Here is a 13,871-nt window from a genome sequence, read left to right as displayed (position 1 = left end):
ACTTAGTATTATGAGAAACAGAAGCCCTACTCAGATGTTTTAAAAGTGAAGTGACAAAGGAATGCATGCATCATGCTAGCAAAATGTATGGCATCCAGTATTTGAACAGAGCAAAACAGCCTTTCCATAAGATTCTCTTCAGCAACAACTGTATTCTTCAGGCAGTGAAGCAAAATCACTCTGGTTGATGCCTAACAGTCTCAATAAACTCGTACATCAGCCATTTCTGCCAGTCTGTGTGGTTTTACTGCAAGCCTCATGATACTTGGAGGCTTACTTGAAGTTTTAGGACCCATGGTCAAAAATCTCAGTTTTCATTTTAAAAATAAATATAGATATACATAACAAGATTCTGCCCCTTCACGGATTGCTGCCTTGTTGTGGTGAAGGGGCGTGAGTAATTCAGAGAAGCTATGGGCTATGCTGTGGAAGGACTCTCAAGACGGACAGGTCATAGTGGAGAGTTCTGACCAAACACGATCCAACTGGAGCAGGAACTGGCAAGCCATCCCAGTATCTTTGCCAAGAAAACTCCATGAACAGAAACAAAAGGCTAAAAGATATGATGCTGGAAGATGAGCCCCTCAGGTCGGAAGGCGTCCAACATGCTACTGAGGAAGAGCGGAGGACAAGTACAAGTAGCTCCAGAGCTAATGAAGTGGTTGGGCCAAAGCCGAAAGGACGCTCAGCTGTAGACGTGCGTGGAAGTGGAAGGAAAGTCTGATGCTGCAAAGAAAAATACAGCATAGGAACCTGGAATGTAAGATCTATGAACCTTTGTAACCTGGATGTGGTCAAACAGGAGATGGCAAGAATAAACATTGACATCCTGGGCTATGGATGGGAATGGGCGAATTCAATTCAGACGATTATCATATCTACTATTGTGGGCAAGAATCCCATAGAAGAAATAGAGTAGCCCTCATCGTGAACAAAAGAGTGGGAAAAGCTGTAATGGGATACAATCTCAAAAATTATTTCAGTACAAATTCAAGGCAAACATTTCAACATCACAGTAATCCAAGTTTATGCACTAACCACCGATGCTGAAGAGGCTGAAACTGACCAATTCTATGAAGACTGACAACACCTTCTAGAACTGACACCAAAGAAAGATGTTCTTCTCATTATAGGGGATTGGAATGCTAAAGTAGGGAGTCAAGAGATAAAAGGAACAACAGGAAAGTTTGGCCTTGGAGTTCAAAATGAAGGAGGGCAAAGGCTAAGCCGCCCCAAGTAGACGTTGTCTAGAGGGGCGGGGTAAAAATTGAATAAATAAATAAATAAAATAAATAAATAAATTGAGTTTTGTCAAGAGAACAATCTGGTCATCACAAACACTCTTTTCCAACATCACAAGAGGTGATTCTACACATGGATATCCCCAAATGGGCAATAACGAAATCAGATTATGTTCTTTACAGCCAAAGATGGAGAAGCTGTATACAGTCAGCAAAAACAAGACCTGAAGCTGATTGTGGCTCTGATCATCAGCTTCTTATAGCAAAACTCAAGTTTAAACTGAAGAAAGTACAAAAAAACACTGGGCTAGTCAGGTATAATCTAAACCAAACTCTGGGAGATAGAGGAAGACAGGAGGGCCTGGCATGCTCTGGTCCATGGGATCACAAAGAGTCAGACATGACTTAATGACTAAACAACAACAGGAAGCTTCTGAGTCTCATAATCGCTCTCTTCCTTGCCCTCTCTGTCTGTAATTTTTTTAAAATTTCCGGTATCTGCACCAAAGACTAAAAATCTGAAGGAAAAGAAAAGATCTCAGCATCTAGTTTCAAGGTAGTTTTGTATCTACAGGGTAAGATTTAATTTTACATCAGAGCTAAGAACTCTGCTTTTTAAAAAGAACAAATTATTTGCTAATTTTCTGTACTTAATTTGCTCTTGTTTTCATTCTATTCAGACAAGTAATTTGTGGTGTTGCATGTTATTAACATGTTATATTTCCAGTACCAACATGCTAGTAAAATAAAGGAAATACTCTTCTTCCCTTTAGTGGCCAATTCTGAAATCGCAGCTTGGAAATATTCATAAAAATATAGAAAACAAAACTAGGAACTATTTCCCTTGTCATCAGTGAGTATTGTCACAACAATACCATTAAACTTGAAAATTTCTTCTCAAAACACCTTAAAATGACTATTAACAGTAACCTTTAAAAGTAACTTTTTGTTACTCCTTATACCAAGGAACTCAGGTGTCACTTGTTTCACTTAAGTAACTTTGTAATTATCAGTTACATTACTTATTACCCAGAATTAACTAGCTACAGATAATAACTGCCCAGAGTAGACCTTTGGTCTAGATGGGCAGGATAGAAATCAAATAAATAAATAAATAAATAAATAAATAAATAAATAAATAAATAAATAAATAAATAAATAAATAAATAAAAAGGATAGCAATGCCGCTTGTAACTATTTACTTCTCTGTTGTGTTCTATATAATGGACATATAAATATACAATGTACCATCAGTATACTTAAGTAATGCAATCTGAGGAGGACTGTACCATGTTCTCCTCTGAAAACGTAAACCAGCGGCGTGGTCTCAACACTGTAGAGAGGAGCTAAGCAAACTTGTCAGTCTTGCTGGTTGGCAAGTACTCCAGCCCACCATTTTCTAGATCGCTTTCACTGCTCCACCCAAATAGACAACAATGATTTTCAGCTTTGGTGCTTCCCTAGCAACACACGCTGTGCTGAGAGAACATTTTCTTTCTTTCTTTCTTTTTTTTTTTTCTTTTTCTTTTTTGAAAACCATTTCTACAAGATCCCCTGATGGACTCATAAACTTGAAGCAGAAACCCTATGTTAGAACCTGGTGGGTTACCTCAGCTGGTGTGCACTCAAGAAAACAGAGGCAGGTAACATTAACCCTTCTAATCATCTGGCGATATGCAGCCTTTGGATTAGCCAGTTATAAACTTGGAGAGTTTTTTGTTAGATCCAGAAATTGAGATTCACACCCAATGGCCAATCCGATATCAATAGGAAGTCCTCAAGGAGGACCCAGATGCAAAAGTATCTTCCTCCTTTAGCTCTCCAGTAATCAATATTGAGAACCATACTGCCTTTGATACTGGAAGTAGTATCTAATCATCATGACTGGCAGCCATTGATAATCACATCCTCCATGACTATGTAATTCCTTCATAAAGCCATCCAGTCTGGCAGTTATTAGCCTGTCTTTAGTTAAATGCACAGTTCAACAACATGAAGCAATATTTCCTTTTATCAGCTCTAGAGCTGCCCACCATGCTGGCAATTCTCCTTTATTTACAAAGCATGGGGAAGCATAGAGAACCAGTAAGTGATCTCAGAGAAGATGCAGGAACCTGGCATCAAAAATCCACATATTGTATAGATTTAGGAAAAATGAAAGGTTGAAAACATATCCAGGCTTTCTGTCTGCCTACTGCGCTACCCCTTCCCCACCTCTGGTTCAGATCACTTACTACCTGTATTGGTACTCTGTTCCAACAAGGGTTGATGAGGGTTTGGGTAGAGGAATCCACAACAGTCTTGCCTTCTGTGCCATCAGTAAATGTAAAGATACTGAAGTCTCCTCTAGGTTTGAATCCAACAACCTTTGACCTCAGAAAGCCTGGTGGCCAACCTGGATTTCAGGTATGGCTTCCCTCATGTCCTGGCCCTGACAAGCCAGAAAAGGCAGGTTCTTGTCCAAGGATGGTTCAGCCACTGCCAAACGGCAAAGCAACACTTGGAATGAAAGAAGGAGCAAGACATTTATTTGTACAGACCCATAAAACACAAACCATAGGGAGCAAACCTGGCCCTCATGCAGGAGCCGTCTTCCTTTTCAATTCACTGCCTTTCAGTCGTCAAGCAACAAACTTGCTTGCCTCACTCAGAGAACAAGAGCATACAAAGGCAAGTTGCTTTGTTTTCGTTTTGAAAGCACGCATCGTCTGCAATGGGATTCTCCAGCCTCTCTGACTAACAGTCAGAATTCATTAGGCCCTCCGTGATGGTTTTCTCTGGCCCACCGATAGCTGATGAATCTCAGATGTTATTCAGCCAGAGTAAAATCACACTCTGTTGACCCGGTGGTGTACGGAGCAGGAGGAGGGAGGAGAAAAGCAGTCTTTTTCAAAGAAAGCTTTAAAAATGTTTCTTCATTGTAGGGCAGATGCAGAGGATAAAGGAATTCTAGGAGGATTAAAATATTTTGTCTTTGTTTAGAAAGAGGCTGGATGAGGGGAAGCTGGACCAGTTTGGGGCTTTTTCTAATCTTATTTGCATATAATGATGAACAGCATGGGTAAACAACAGAATTGTACTGTTGTGTTATCCTTTATTACTCAACAAAGAAAACATACACGCACACAGGCAGTCACTGAAAAAAAAAACACCACAGGGAGTGTATGGTTTCCTGCTGTATGATTCATTCTATTTGGAAATGGAGAACTTAAGTAGAAAGGATTTTTGCTTATCACTTTTGAACGGAACTGTTGATTACCACCCTACCATAGCAGGCCTAATTTTGCCTGAAGTTTTTTTTTTAAGGTACAACTTTTGTTTCCTTAGGTCAGAGCGGTAATGAGTAATTCTGGTACCTAGGACTTCATTGTGCGTTGCTTACACTAGTGTCATATAAGATTGGCATATGCAAGGGAGAAGTGGAATGAGAGGGAACACTTGGATCTGATCACACAGTGGCCATATGGGTTCCATGCTGAGTCCCCCTCTCTGGTGTTCCCTTCCGCCTAGGAAGAAGCAGTTGGTAGTAGCCTCTGTGCTGGGGATGCCCTTCCAGCAGTTATGCGTCAATGAGTTGACATTTTTCAGCAACAATTTTTGTATCCTCTAAATTTTGGTCAAAGCTCCAGCCACCTTGCTGTAGTCACAACTCTGCTTCAGACAAACCATTTACTTTGGACTCTCCCTAGCTTTTCTTTCTTACCGGAATGCACTCCACCACAAACGAAAAGAACCCTAGAAAAAATGACAATGTGGATTAATGAATAATGGGACTAGACTGAGGAGCATGGGAGTAGAAATGTGGTATGTCTAAATTTAGAACTGTAGTTCTAAATTTAGGTGGTGGGAGACGAGCTTTGCAGATATCCCAGACCACCAGAAAGACAAACATGTGTGGATCCTACGTCGAATCAAGTAAAAATGAGAAAATTGATGCTATCAAACTTTGAGCATAGCACAAGAAGGCAAGACTAGCTAGAAAAGACAATAATGCCAGGAAAAGAGGAAGGCAGCAGGAAAAAGAGAATGTAATAGACTGATTAGAATTTACAAGACCTGAGCAGGACTTTTGAGGACAGAATTTTTTTCTGATCGCTCATTCATAAGGTCACTATAACTCACAGGCAATTTGGCAGCATGTAGGAGCCAGTTGGTACCCTAGAATCAGTCTCATAGCAAGTCTGATTCTAGGGTACCAGAAAAATGCCTCCATTAACTCTCTCTTCAGGCACATAAAAACAGTTGAGAGAATACAAGAAATAAACTAAATATAAAAATAGAATATAGTTAAAAAGAAAAAAAAAACAGGGTTAATCCTTACCCACCTACCATGTTTCACCAAAAATAAGACAGGGTCTTATATTAATCTTTGCTCCAAAAATGCATTAGGGCTTATTTTCAGGGGATATTTTACTTTTTTCATGTAAAACAATCTACATTTATTCAAATACAGTTATGTCATCTTCTTCTGGTTGCTGCACAATTATGGAGGGTGGGGTTTCAGTTAACTGGGACTTATTTTGGGGGGTAGGGCTTATATTATGAGCATCCTGAAAAATCATACTAGGGCTTATTTCCAGGTTAGGTCTTATTTTCGGGGAAACAGCGTAGATAGAACAATTTAGTTTTCCAGAGTCATATTTTGCAAAATTAGCACAGGACTAAGCCAAAAACATATGCACATTATGAGTGTCATCTGAAGAGTGATAAAAATGGTCCTGTATTTCAGCCACTTATCAGGTAGAATTTGGTTTATTTGTTTTTACAAATAATAAACAGCTGAGACAAACATTGTAAGAAGAAATCTGCTGTGTTTTACTTTTGGAGTGCTTTTTACTCTAGGCAATGTAATCTGTTAGAGCAAAAGATACCCCATGCCATTGTCTGGCAAACCATGATGGCTAGAAGCAGAAGTGACACACACTGGTCATCAGTGGGTTGACTCCATTCATGGTGAGGGACACTGGAATTCTCAATGGGTTTGGAAAATATGAGAAAATGTCACCCTGTTTCTACTGCTAGCTCTCAATATGTTGTAATTACTGTTGGAGTAGAAATTCTCCTAAATGTCACTCTGTGTGTTTTTATCCATGTGGATGAATGTTAAGATAAATGAATACAGATAAAAATGACAGGAGGGGTTCAAAGTTTGGCAATTTACAATGATCAGGTTGCAGACATTTCCAATCAGAATCCTCGGCTGCAAACCAGCTTATAGCACCTGTCCTCTTATGAACAAGCCTTACATTCCAAATTCAACAATTATGCTCCAGATTGCACCGTTTGCACTCACAAGGGAAAGTCCTGTTTTTGCTTAAGGCTAAAATATTTCAGAAGAGATGAGATGCCTGCCTTCAACAAAACATGCGATTGAAGTCACACGCCTTTTTAGTCTGCCAGAAGATCTGGCATCATAAAGCTATTGTTCACTCAAATCTTGCTCCTTTTAAGAGTCAGCCTCATTCTCAGTCAGACTTTTGAAGCTAAGCCTAATAGCGAATGACACACAACCGCTCTTCCTATCCTTTGAAAACAGCTTCAAAAACCCAAAGTGGCATGTACATTTATCTAAAGGTACATTTCATATTCCCATATAAATAGGGAAATGTGGAGACCTGTTCATATAGCACTCACAGTGAGTAAAAACAAGCAAATCTTCTATTATCTTTTTGATGTAATACTGATTTCTGGAGACAAGGTAATAGAGCTTGTACGGAAGGCCTCTTAAGCATGGTGGAAAAGAATGTCTACCAAGAATGTTTGCCTTTGGACATCTCTTGTCAATCAGAAGGCTAGTTCCACTAAGATGTAAGACTAGGTCCTCACCTGTGTTAAGGGCTTAATATAATCCTATGCTTCAAATCCAAATTTGGGATTAGTTACTCAAATGAATGGGATGACTGACTTCTCACACTTTGGAGAATTAAAAGAGCTTTGGGATTCACTATCCCATCAATCATACAGAAACACCTTTTGCGGATTATCCACCTCCAATAACAATCTATGACTACACCTAGGACAGATGTATTAAAATCAATGGAATTTCAGTCAGTCATTGCTAACTTCTATCATACTCATTTCAGTAGCTAAACATCTTCTTGTGCATCTCAGCTGGGTTTAAATGGTAATGATGACATCACCCAGAACATTAATTTTTATTTTATTTGAACACTTCCTATTTCTGCTTCCCCCTTCAAAATCCAAGGCTCCCTAGGGATTCCGGTTGCTCTGGGGAAGACTTTGGGTGCCTCGCAATGAGGGGGGGAAGCCTTTAATATTAGAAAGCCATTGTCACTAGTCCTGCTGCTGAGTCAGGTCTGCCAGTAATGATCTGGTGGAAATTTTAAATATTAAAGGCTTCCCCCATCCTCCTGAGGCTCCCAAAGTTTTCTCTAGGGAAAAAATGATCCCTAAGAAGCTTCAGAACTAGGATGGAGGGAATAGGAACTTTTAAATTAAATTAAATTAAATAAATTAAATTAAATTAAAATAAACATTAACATTGCCAGGTAATGACAACCTCACCAGTTATGCAGCAGAGTTGTGCCAACTGAATTTCTGCCATTGTGTCTACACAACTCCAAGTGGGATTGAGTCACTGAAATTGTATTTCTAGGATCAGTGAAATTACAGTGAAAACCAGTGAAACATTCTGAAGCTTCTCCTTGAGCACAAATACCCATTAGATATACAAAGAAAAACATTTAAAGCAGTTATGCAAAAAGAAAATCCAAATTTTTTTATGAAAATAGAAATCAAAGCAAAATTATGGTCATTCTTGAGATTAGGCTGGAATGATGGACTAAGATGGGGAAATCAAGATCCAAATCCCCACACAGTCATGAAGATCGGAATTTTTAAAAGACTTTGAAAAAGACTTTAAAAGACTTTGAAAAATGTCATTTAAAATTAATTTTATTGCACAGAATAAATTACAAAGGATGACACTAATAATGGAGAGAGATAGGTTGAAATCCCACTCAGCTATGACAATCACTGGGTGGTCTTGGATCAGGAATCATCTCTCAGCTTTACGTGCCTTATGATGCAAAGATAAGACGTGGTAACCAGAGAACCATTATTCAATAGCAGAGTATATACAGTAAAGGTAAGGTAAAGGTTCCCCTTGACAGTTTTTGTCCAGTCGTGTTCGACTCTAGGGGGCAGTGCTCATCCCCGTTTCCAAGCCATAGAGCCAGCGTTTTTGTCCAAAGACAATCTTCCGTGGTCACATGGCCAGTGCGACTTAGACACGGAACGCTGTTACCTTCCCACCGAAGTGGTCTCTATTTATCTACTTGCATTTGCATGCTTTCAAACTGCGGGAGCTGGGACAAGCGACGGGCGCTCACTCCGTGGATTCGATCTTACGACTGCTGGTCTTCTGACCCTGCAGCACAGGCTTCTGCGGTTTAGCCCACAGCGCCACCACGTCCCTATATACAGTACTGGCATGTAAAAAGGGCATCTCCCATATCAGTAGCATCTGCAGATAAAAAGACTGAATTAGATTAAAGATTCCTGTCCAATATCCAGAGCTTTATTATGGAGAAGTGCTCCTCAGCATCTGGTTAAAGAGTAACTACGTACTACAACATCCATAACCAGGCCGTGGTTGAATGATGCTTTAAGATCCACTAATAAATGTCCTTCACAAGTTATTATATTAATTCTTCTTCATTTTCCAAGCTCCACAGTCAAAGCAGATTGTGCTGGATTAGACGGACAAACAGTTCTTCCTGGAATATGGAAGTTTCCTATGAAGTTACAGTTGTTGACTCAACTGTTTTGTGAGATAATGAAAATACAGGCTACATCTTACACTCATGTTTTGTCACCCAAGTTTTTCCACAAATCTGTCATTTTTAGCACCATACGATGACTGCAAAATTCACCGTATAATGGGCAAAAGGCCATCAATCAGGTAACAGGAATGATGCTCGGGCAGTAATGGATTCCCCATTGCTCATATTAATTGCATGCCATCAGGTTAATTCTGACTCGTGGCAACTCTTTCTGGGGTTTTCTAGGTAGAGAATACTCAGAAGAGGTTTACCGTTCCCTTCTTCTGAGGGCCTCCTGAGACTGGGCAGCTTGCCCAAGGCTACATAGGCTGGCTGTCCCCCTGAGAAGCACAATGAGGAAACTAGCAGCCACCCCCTGGCCAGATACTTAAACCACTGAGCTATTCAGTCAGGATTGTTCCATTGCTAGAGGCATTTAATCAGAAGCTGAATAGCCATGTATCAGGGATGCTATGGTCAGATCCTGTACTAAACAGGGAATTAGACTGATGACTTCCAAGATGATGCATACTTTACCATGGGCAGGATGAAGTATGGATTTCAGCTATGCAAAACATGGAATTCCCTTCTTCTCATTAAGCAAAGTAAACCCCCTCCCCCAAATAAAATATCAGTTTTCCTTAAGTAAAATACCAGGAACTGCTTCACTATAATTGTTGTGCATTTTTATGGTACAGAATGTGGATTCAAGGGGTGGAGGGTTGGGATGCAAGCAAAGAAACAAGAGTTTCGGAAGTGGGAATTTCCATTCTACTCACACAGATGGACACCTTCAAAGCCTGTAAATCACCTGCCAAGGACAGGGAGAGGAGGCTAAGATTAATTCTGAGCAACGACACTGCACTCTGTGTAGACCAACACTGCGGAGAGAGCAGAATTCAGGAAATAAATGAGACAGTTTGTTCAAAAGGTCTTCATCTTATTGCGCACTCCTATTGAAAAGAATAAAAGTACAGTACAAGCAATGTCATACGCCTTTATTAAGTACAGTTCTTCACTTCATCCAATGGCAAAACAGGATTGATAGATGTTAAAACAGCTTCAACCCATGATATATATTCAGCTACATAATAAGCTAGAATCTTTATTTTCCTGACTGTTCTTTGGACTGATAATTTAGAATTTCCTAAATCAGACAAGAACATGAGCAACTTCACAATAAGGAATGAATAAATGAAGAAGCTGTGCTCATAGAGTGACAAAATAAGAGATAAATGGATTCATGAAATGAATTGAGCCACTTTTGTCCCACTGATGCTTATTCTGCTTAAATACACCTTGGAACCATATAATACAAGGTGTACATCCTGGTTGGGCCCCACTTCTTTTGCACAAGACGGGATTGGAACTGTGGAATTTATGCCCAGTTTCGAAAGGGCTGCTTATCCCTTAATGGGCATTTGTATTACGAAATGCTCACTAATGTTAATATAGATTTTTTAGGTAAAGACATTCAAGCCAAGTGAAAAAAAAAAGAATGACAGGGATTATCAAGGGGAAAACAGCCAATGGGCTGCTATGATGGAAGAATAACAGCTGGGAAAACTGAACTCAACTCAGCTCTGTTATTTTTTAATTAAAAATAAACACAGCTTTTGCCATCAGGGGATTGGTGAGCATTCCATCTGTAGCCTTTGAGGGGAAGGGGGGGGATGTATTTTCTTTTGCTTTTTTATTATCGAAAGCTTTGCAGAGCATACCCTACAGTCATAAAGCTAGGTGAGTGCACAATGTAATATTAGACCAGTCTACTTTCATATAGGCCATTTCAAGCACAACACCCAATGTGTCCATTTTCCCTCCATGGACCATACATAATACTTAAAATCAACATCACATTCTTCCATTCTCATGGGAACAGTTTAGTTGTTATTTATCATATGGGGTTTCCCTAGTTTTTCCATTTTATCTCTCCCACCATTTATCTCCGTGGGAACTAAGCCGATAGGTTTGTTCCTTTTCCTCGCTTTCTTTCTGCATCAGCGTGATCAAAGAGGGTACAGTCTTGAAGGTGGTGGTGAAGACTATATCATTTCAGACACATCCTTTTTTCCCCCAATGCTTGTCCATGCACAAAGAATGAAGCTCCTGTGATCCTAGGTCAGAACATGCAAAATATTCAGGCAAGCATCCTCTTGAACGTCCACAGAATGGAAAGCCCCACCAGTGTAGCTATGCAAGACTGCGTTGTTTATGTTAAGCACTGGGCATAACTGATAATAGCCATGAATACCCTCCCACCCTTCATTTGCATGACAACAATGCTTCTGCAACAGGTATGATCCGATACTGCTATGCTGGCAGGACTTTTCCTTCAGAAGAAGTTCATTAGGGTCCTCCTATCCAGTCCTCTTTGGGCTCCGTGATCACTGCAGATGGCGACAGCAGCCATGAAATTAAAAGACGCCTGCTTCTCGTGAGGAAAACGATGACAAACCTCGACAGCATCTTAAAAAGCAGAGACATTACCTTGCCAACAAAAGTCCGAATAGACAAAGCTATAGTTTTTCCTGTAGTGACATACGGAAGTGAGAGCTGGACCATAAAGATGGCTGACTGCCAAAGAATTGATGCTTTTGAATTGTGGTGCTGGAGGAGGCTCTTGAGAGTCCCCTGGACTGCAAGGAGAACAAACCTATCAATTCTGAAGGAAATCAACCCTGAGTGCTCACTGGAAGGACAGATCCTGAAGCTGAGGCTCCAATGCTTTGGCCATCTCATGAGAAGACTCTCTGGAAAAAATCCTGATGTTGGGAATGTGTGAATGCAAGAGGAGAAAGGGCCAACAGAGGATGAGATGGTTGGACAGTGTCATCAAAGCTACCAACATGACTTTGACCCAACTCTGGGAGGCAGTGGAAGACAGGAGGGTCTGGCGTGCTCTGGTCCATGGGGTCATGAAGAGTCGGACACGACTAAACAACTAAACAACAAAAATCCAGTCCTCTCACTCCACTGTTAGTTTTCTGCTTGCAGGGTACTTATTAATACAAGGATTTTTATTAGAAGTCTCACTATTGCCAACTTATATCTGCATAAGAGAAATCACGGAAGCCTCAGCACAATTGCTGCCCACAAACCATGTGCTTGTTGTGTTCCTGGAGGCATGATTAAGCACACAATTAGACTTGTGTCAGGAACACAACCTGCACCTCCTTAACGAAGGGCTTTATGCAATGGCAATGACTGTGCCTATGGTGTGGTTTCCAACAGGAAGAAAGTGTTCAGAAATGTACTTTCCACATGCAGGACAAAAGTGGTGATGTCCATTTTATATTTACAGGATTCCATCACCTCATTCTGACATATTCATAGACCCCATCAAAGTACTACTTTTCAGAGCTGTATTTCTGACATGCAAGGTGCCTAAGTTACCACTTTGAAGAGAGACTCCATTTGAAGAGTTTCTGGAGGACAATCCTCCTTTTGAAGGTGTCCTCCATATACAATTTTATTCAAAATAGTCTCCTCTTGCTTTTTGCTTTTTAGTGATAGATGCCCTCTCTCTTTTTTTGGCTGCTGTTTAAGTAGCCAGCCTTTTAATCTAGAAACAGAGTTGTCACATTATAAACCTATAGTGCAAAATGAGACATTCATTCCATCACAAGCCATGGGAAGACAGAAAAATCAACAGAAAAACTGGTGTATGAAAACTGCATCATAGGTTGGATTCAGCTGAAATTCTGATTTTTTTAAAAAAAATTCAGCAACATTTTTGGCAGAAGAAACCCCTCTCCTTGTCTACTCATTTGCTATGTATCTGTTTTCTGTTGCATTCATTGTGATTCTTTTGCTGTCTACTGCATTCTGCTGTATCACACGCTTTCCCATCTTGGCTCTGTTTGCCTTCCGTTTGTTTGTTCTCAGTGACATCATCAAGTCATTGGACCTGATTGTTTATATATCTCAGATTGAGGGCAATAACCCTGATTGGCTAGGGTTTCCATACACTAATCAGAGATGAAGAAAAGAGGTATACTTATTGGGGGGTGAGATAGTACAGAAGTAGCAACAGAGTAAATAACAGCAATAGAATAGTAAGGGGAAAGGAAATATTCTTAGGAATTATTGGTGAGAAATTCAAACAGATAAATCTGTGTTTCCAACATACAGGGCTATTCTAAACCCAGCGGATAATCAAACTGTGGAACTTGCCATTTCAAAATGTGCCACTGGCCAACAACTTGAGGTCAGACTAGACAATGTGTTTAGCTCCTAAGTAGAATGTGGTGCTCTCTTAAATGGTGAAAGACAATCGCTTACCACAGCATGCACTTTCCCTCGCTGCTATACCTTACATTCCTGGCTGCTTCATTTAATGATTGCTAATTGGAAGGTGGGCTTTCCTAGGGCACTGTTTTTCACAGTGTGGTGGTCCAGGTCCAATGATGACGGTCTCTGTGTGTGTGCACATGCATGCGTGCGTGCGTGCGTGCGTGTGTGTGTGTGTGTGTGAGAGAGAGAGAGAGAGAGAACTGTTTATGCTTTGTAGTTACATTTTGGAGGGCATAAGAGTTCCACATGGATTTTAAACTACACAGAGGTCTGGCACCCCTAAACCCAGTGTTGTTGAAGGGAGAAGTGTATATCTATATGTATATCAGTTGCTGAAGAGCATAAACAAGAGAATACCTTTATTGGAGTAGCTGCCTTATATGGAACATGGATTTTGGACTTTATTTATTGTTTAACACAGCTGCTCCTGCACTCTTTTATAAGAGTGCAGATGCATGTACCATTTTGTGTATCTACGGTATATAACTCCCTGCCTCCCTTTCCCACTTGAAGCTAGGTATGCTGTAGATTCTCAGCATCATGCCTAAAA

General features: G+C 40.2%; 1 protein-coding gene across 16 annotated transcripts in view; it reads right to left on the bottom strand.

Moving 5' to 3' along the window:
- Positions 1-13,871, bottom strand: part of CALD1 (caldesmon 1) — a 210,657-nt gene that overhangs the window by 120,376 nt on the left and 76,410 nt on the right. For 13 of the 16 annotated variants that reach the window (XR_013536792.1, XM_020811389.3, XM_020811393.3 and 10 more), the window contains exon 2: positions 9,805-9,906. The exons of the other annotated variants lie outside the window; for them this stretch is intronic. The gene's annotated coding sequence lies outside the window, so the exon portion shown is untranslated. The remainder of the gene's footprint in view (positions 1-9,804; positions 9,907-13,871) is intronic. 16 annotated transcript variants of the gene reach the window in all.

Source organism: Pogona vitticeps, chromosome 5, assembly GCF_051106095.1.
Source record: "Pogona vitticeps strain Pit_001003342236 chromosome 5, PviZW2.1, whole genome shotgun sequence".
Lineage (NCBI taxonomy): Eukaryota > Metazoa > Chordata > Lepidosauria > Squamata > Agamidae > Pogona > Pogona vitticeps.
The sequence above is the reverse complement of the archived record's forward strand: the minus strand, read 5'-3'. Positions and strand labels throughout refer to the sequence as shown.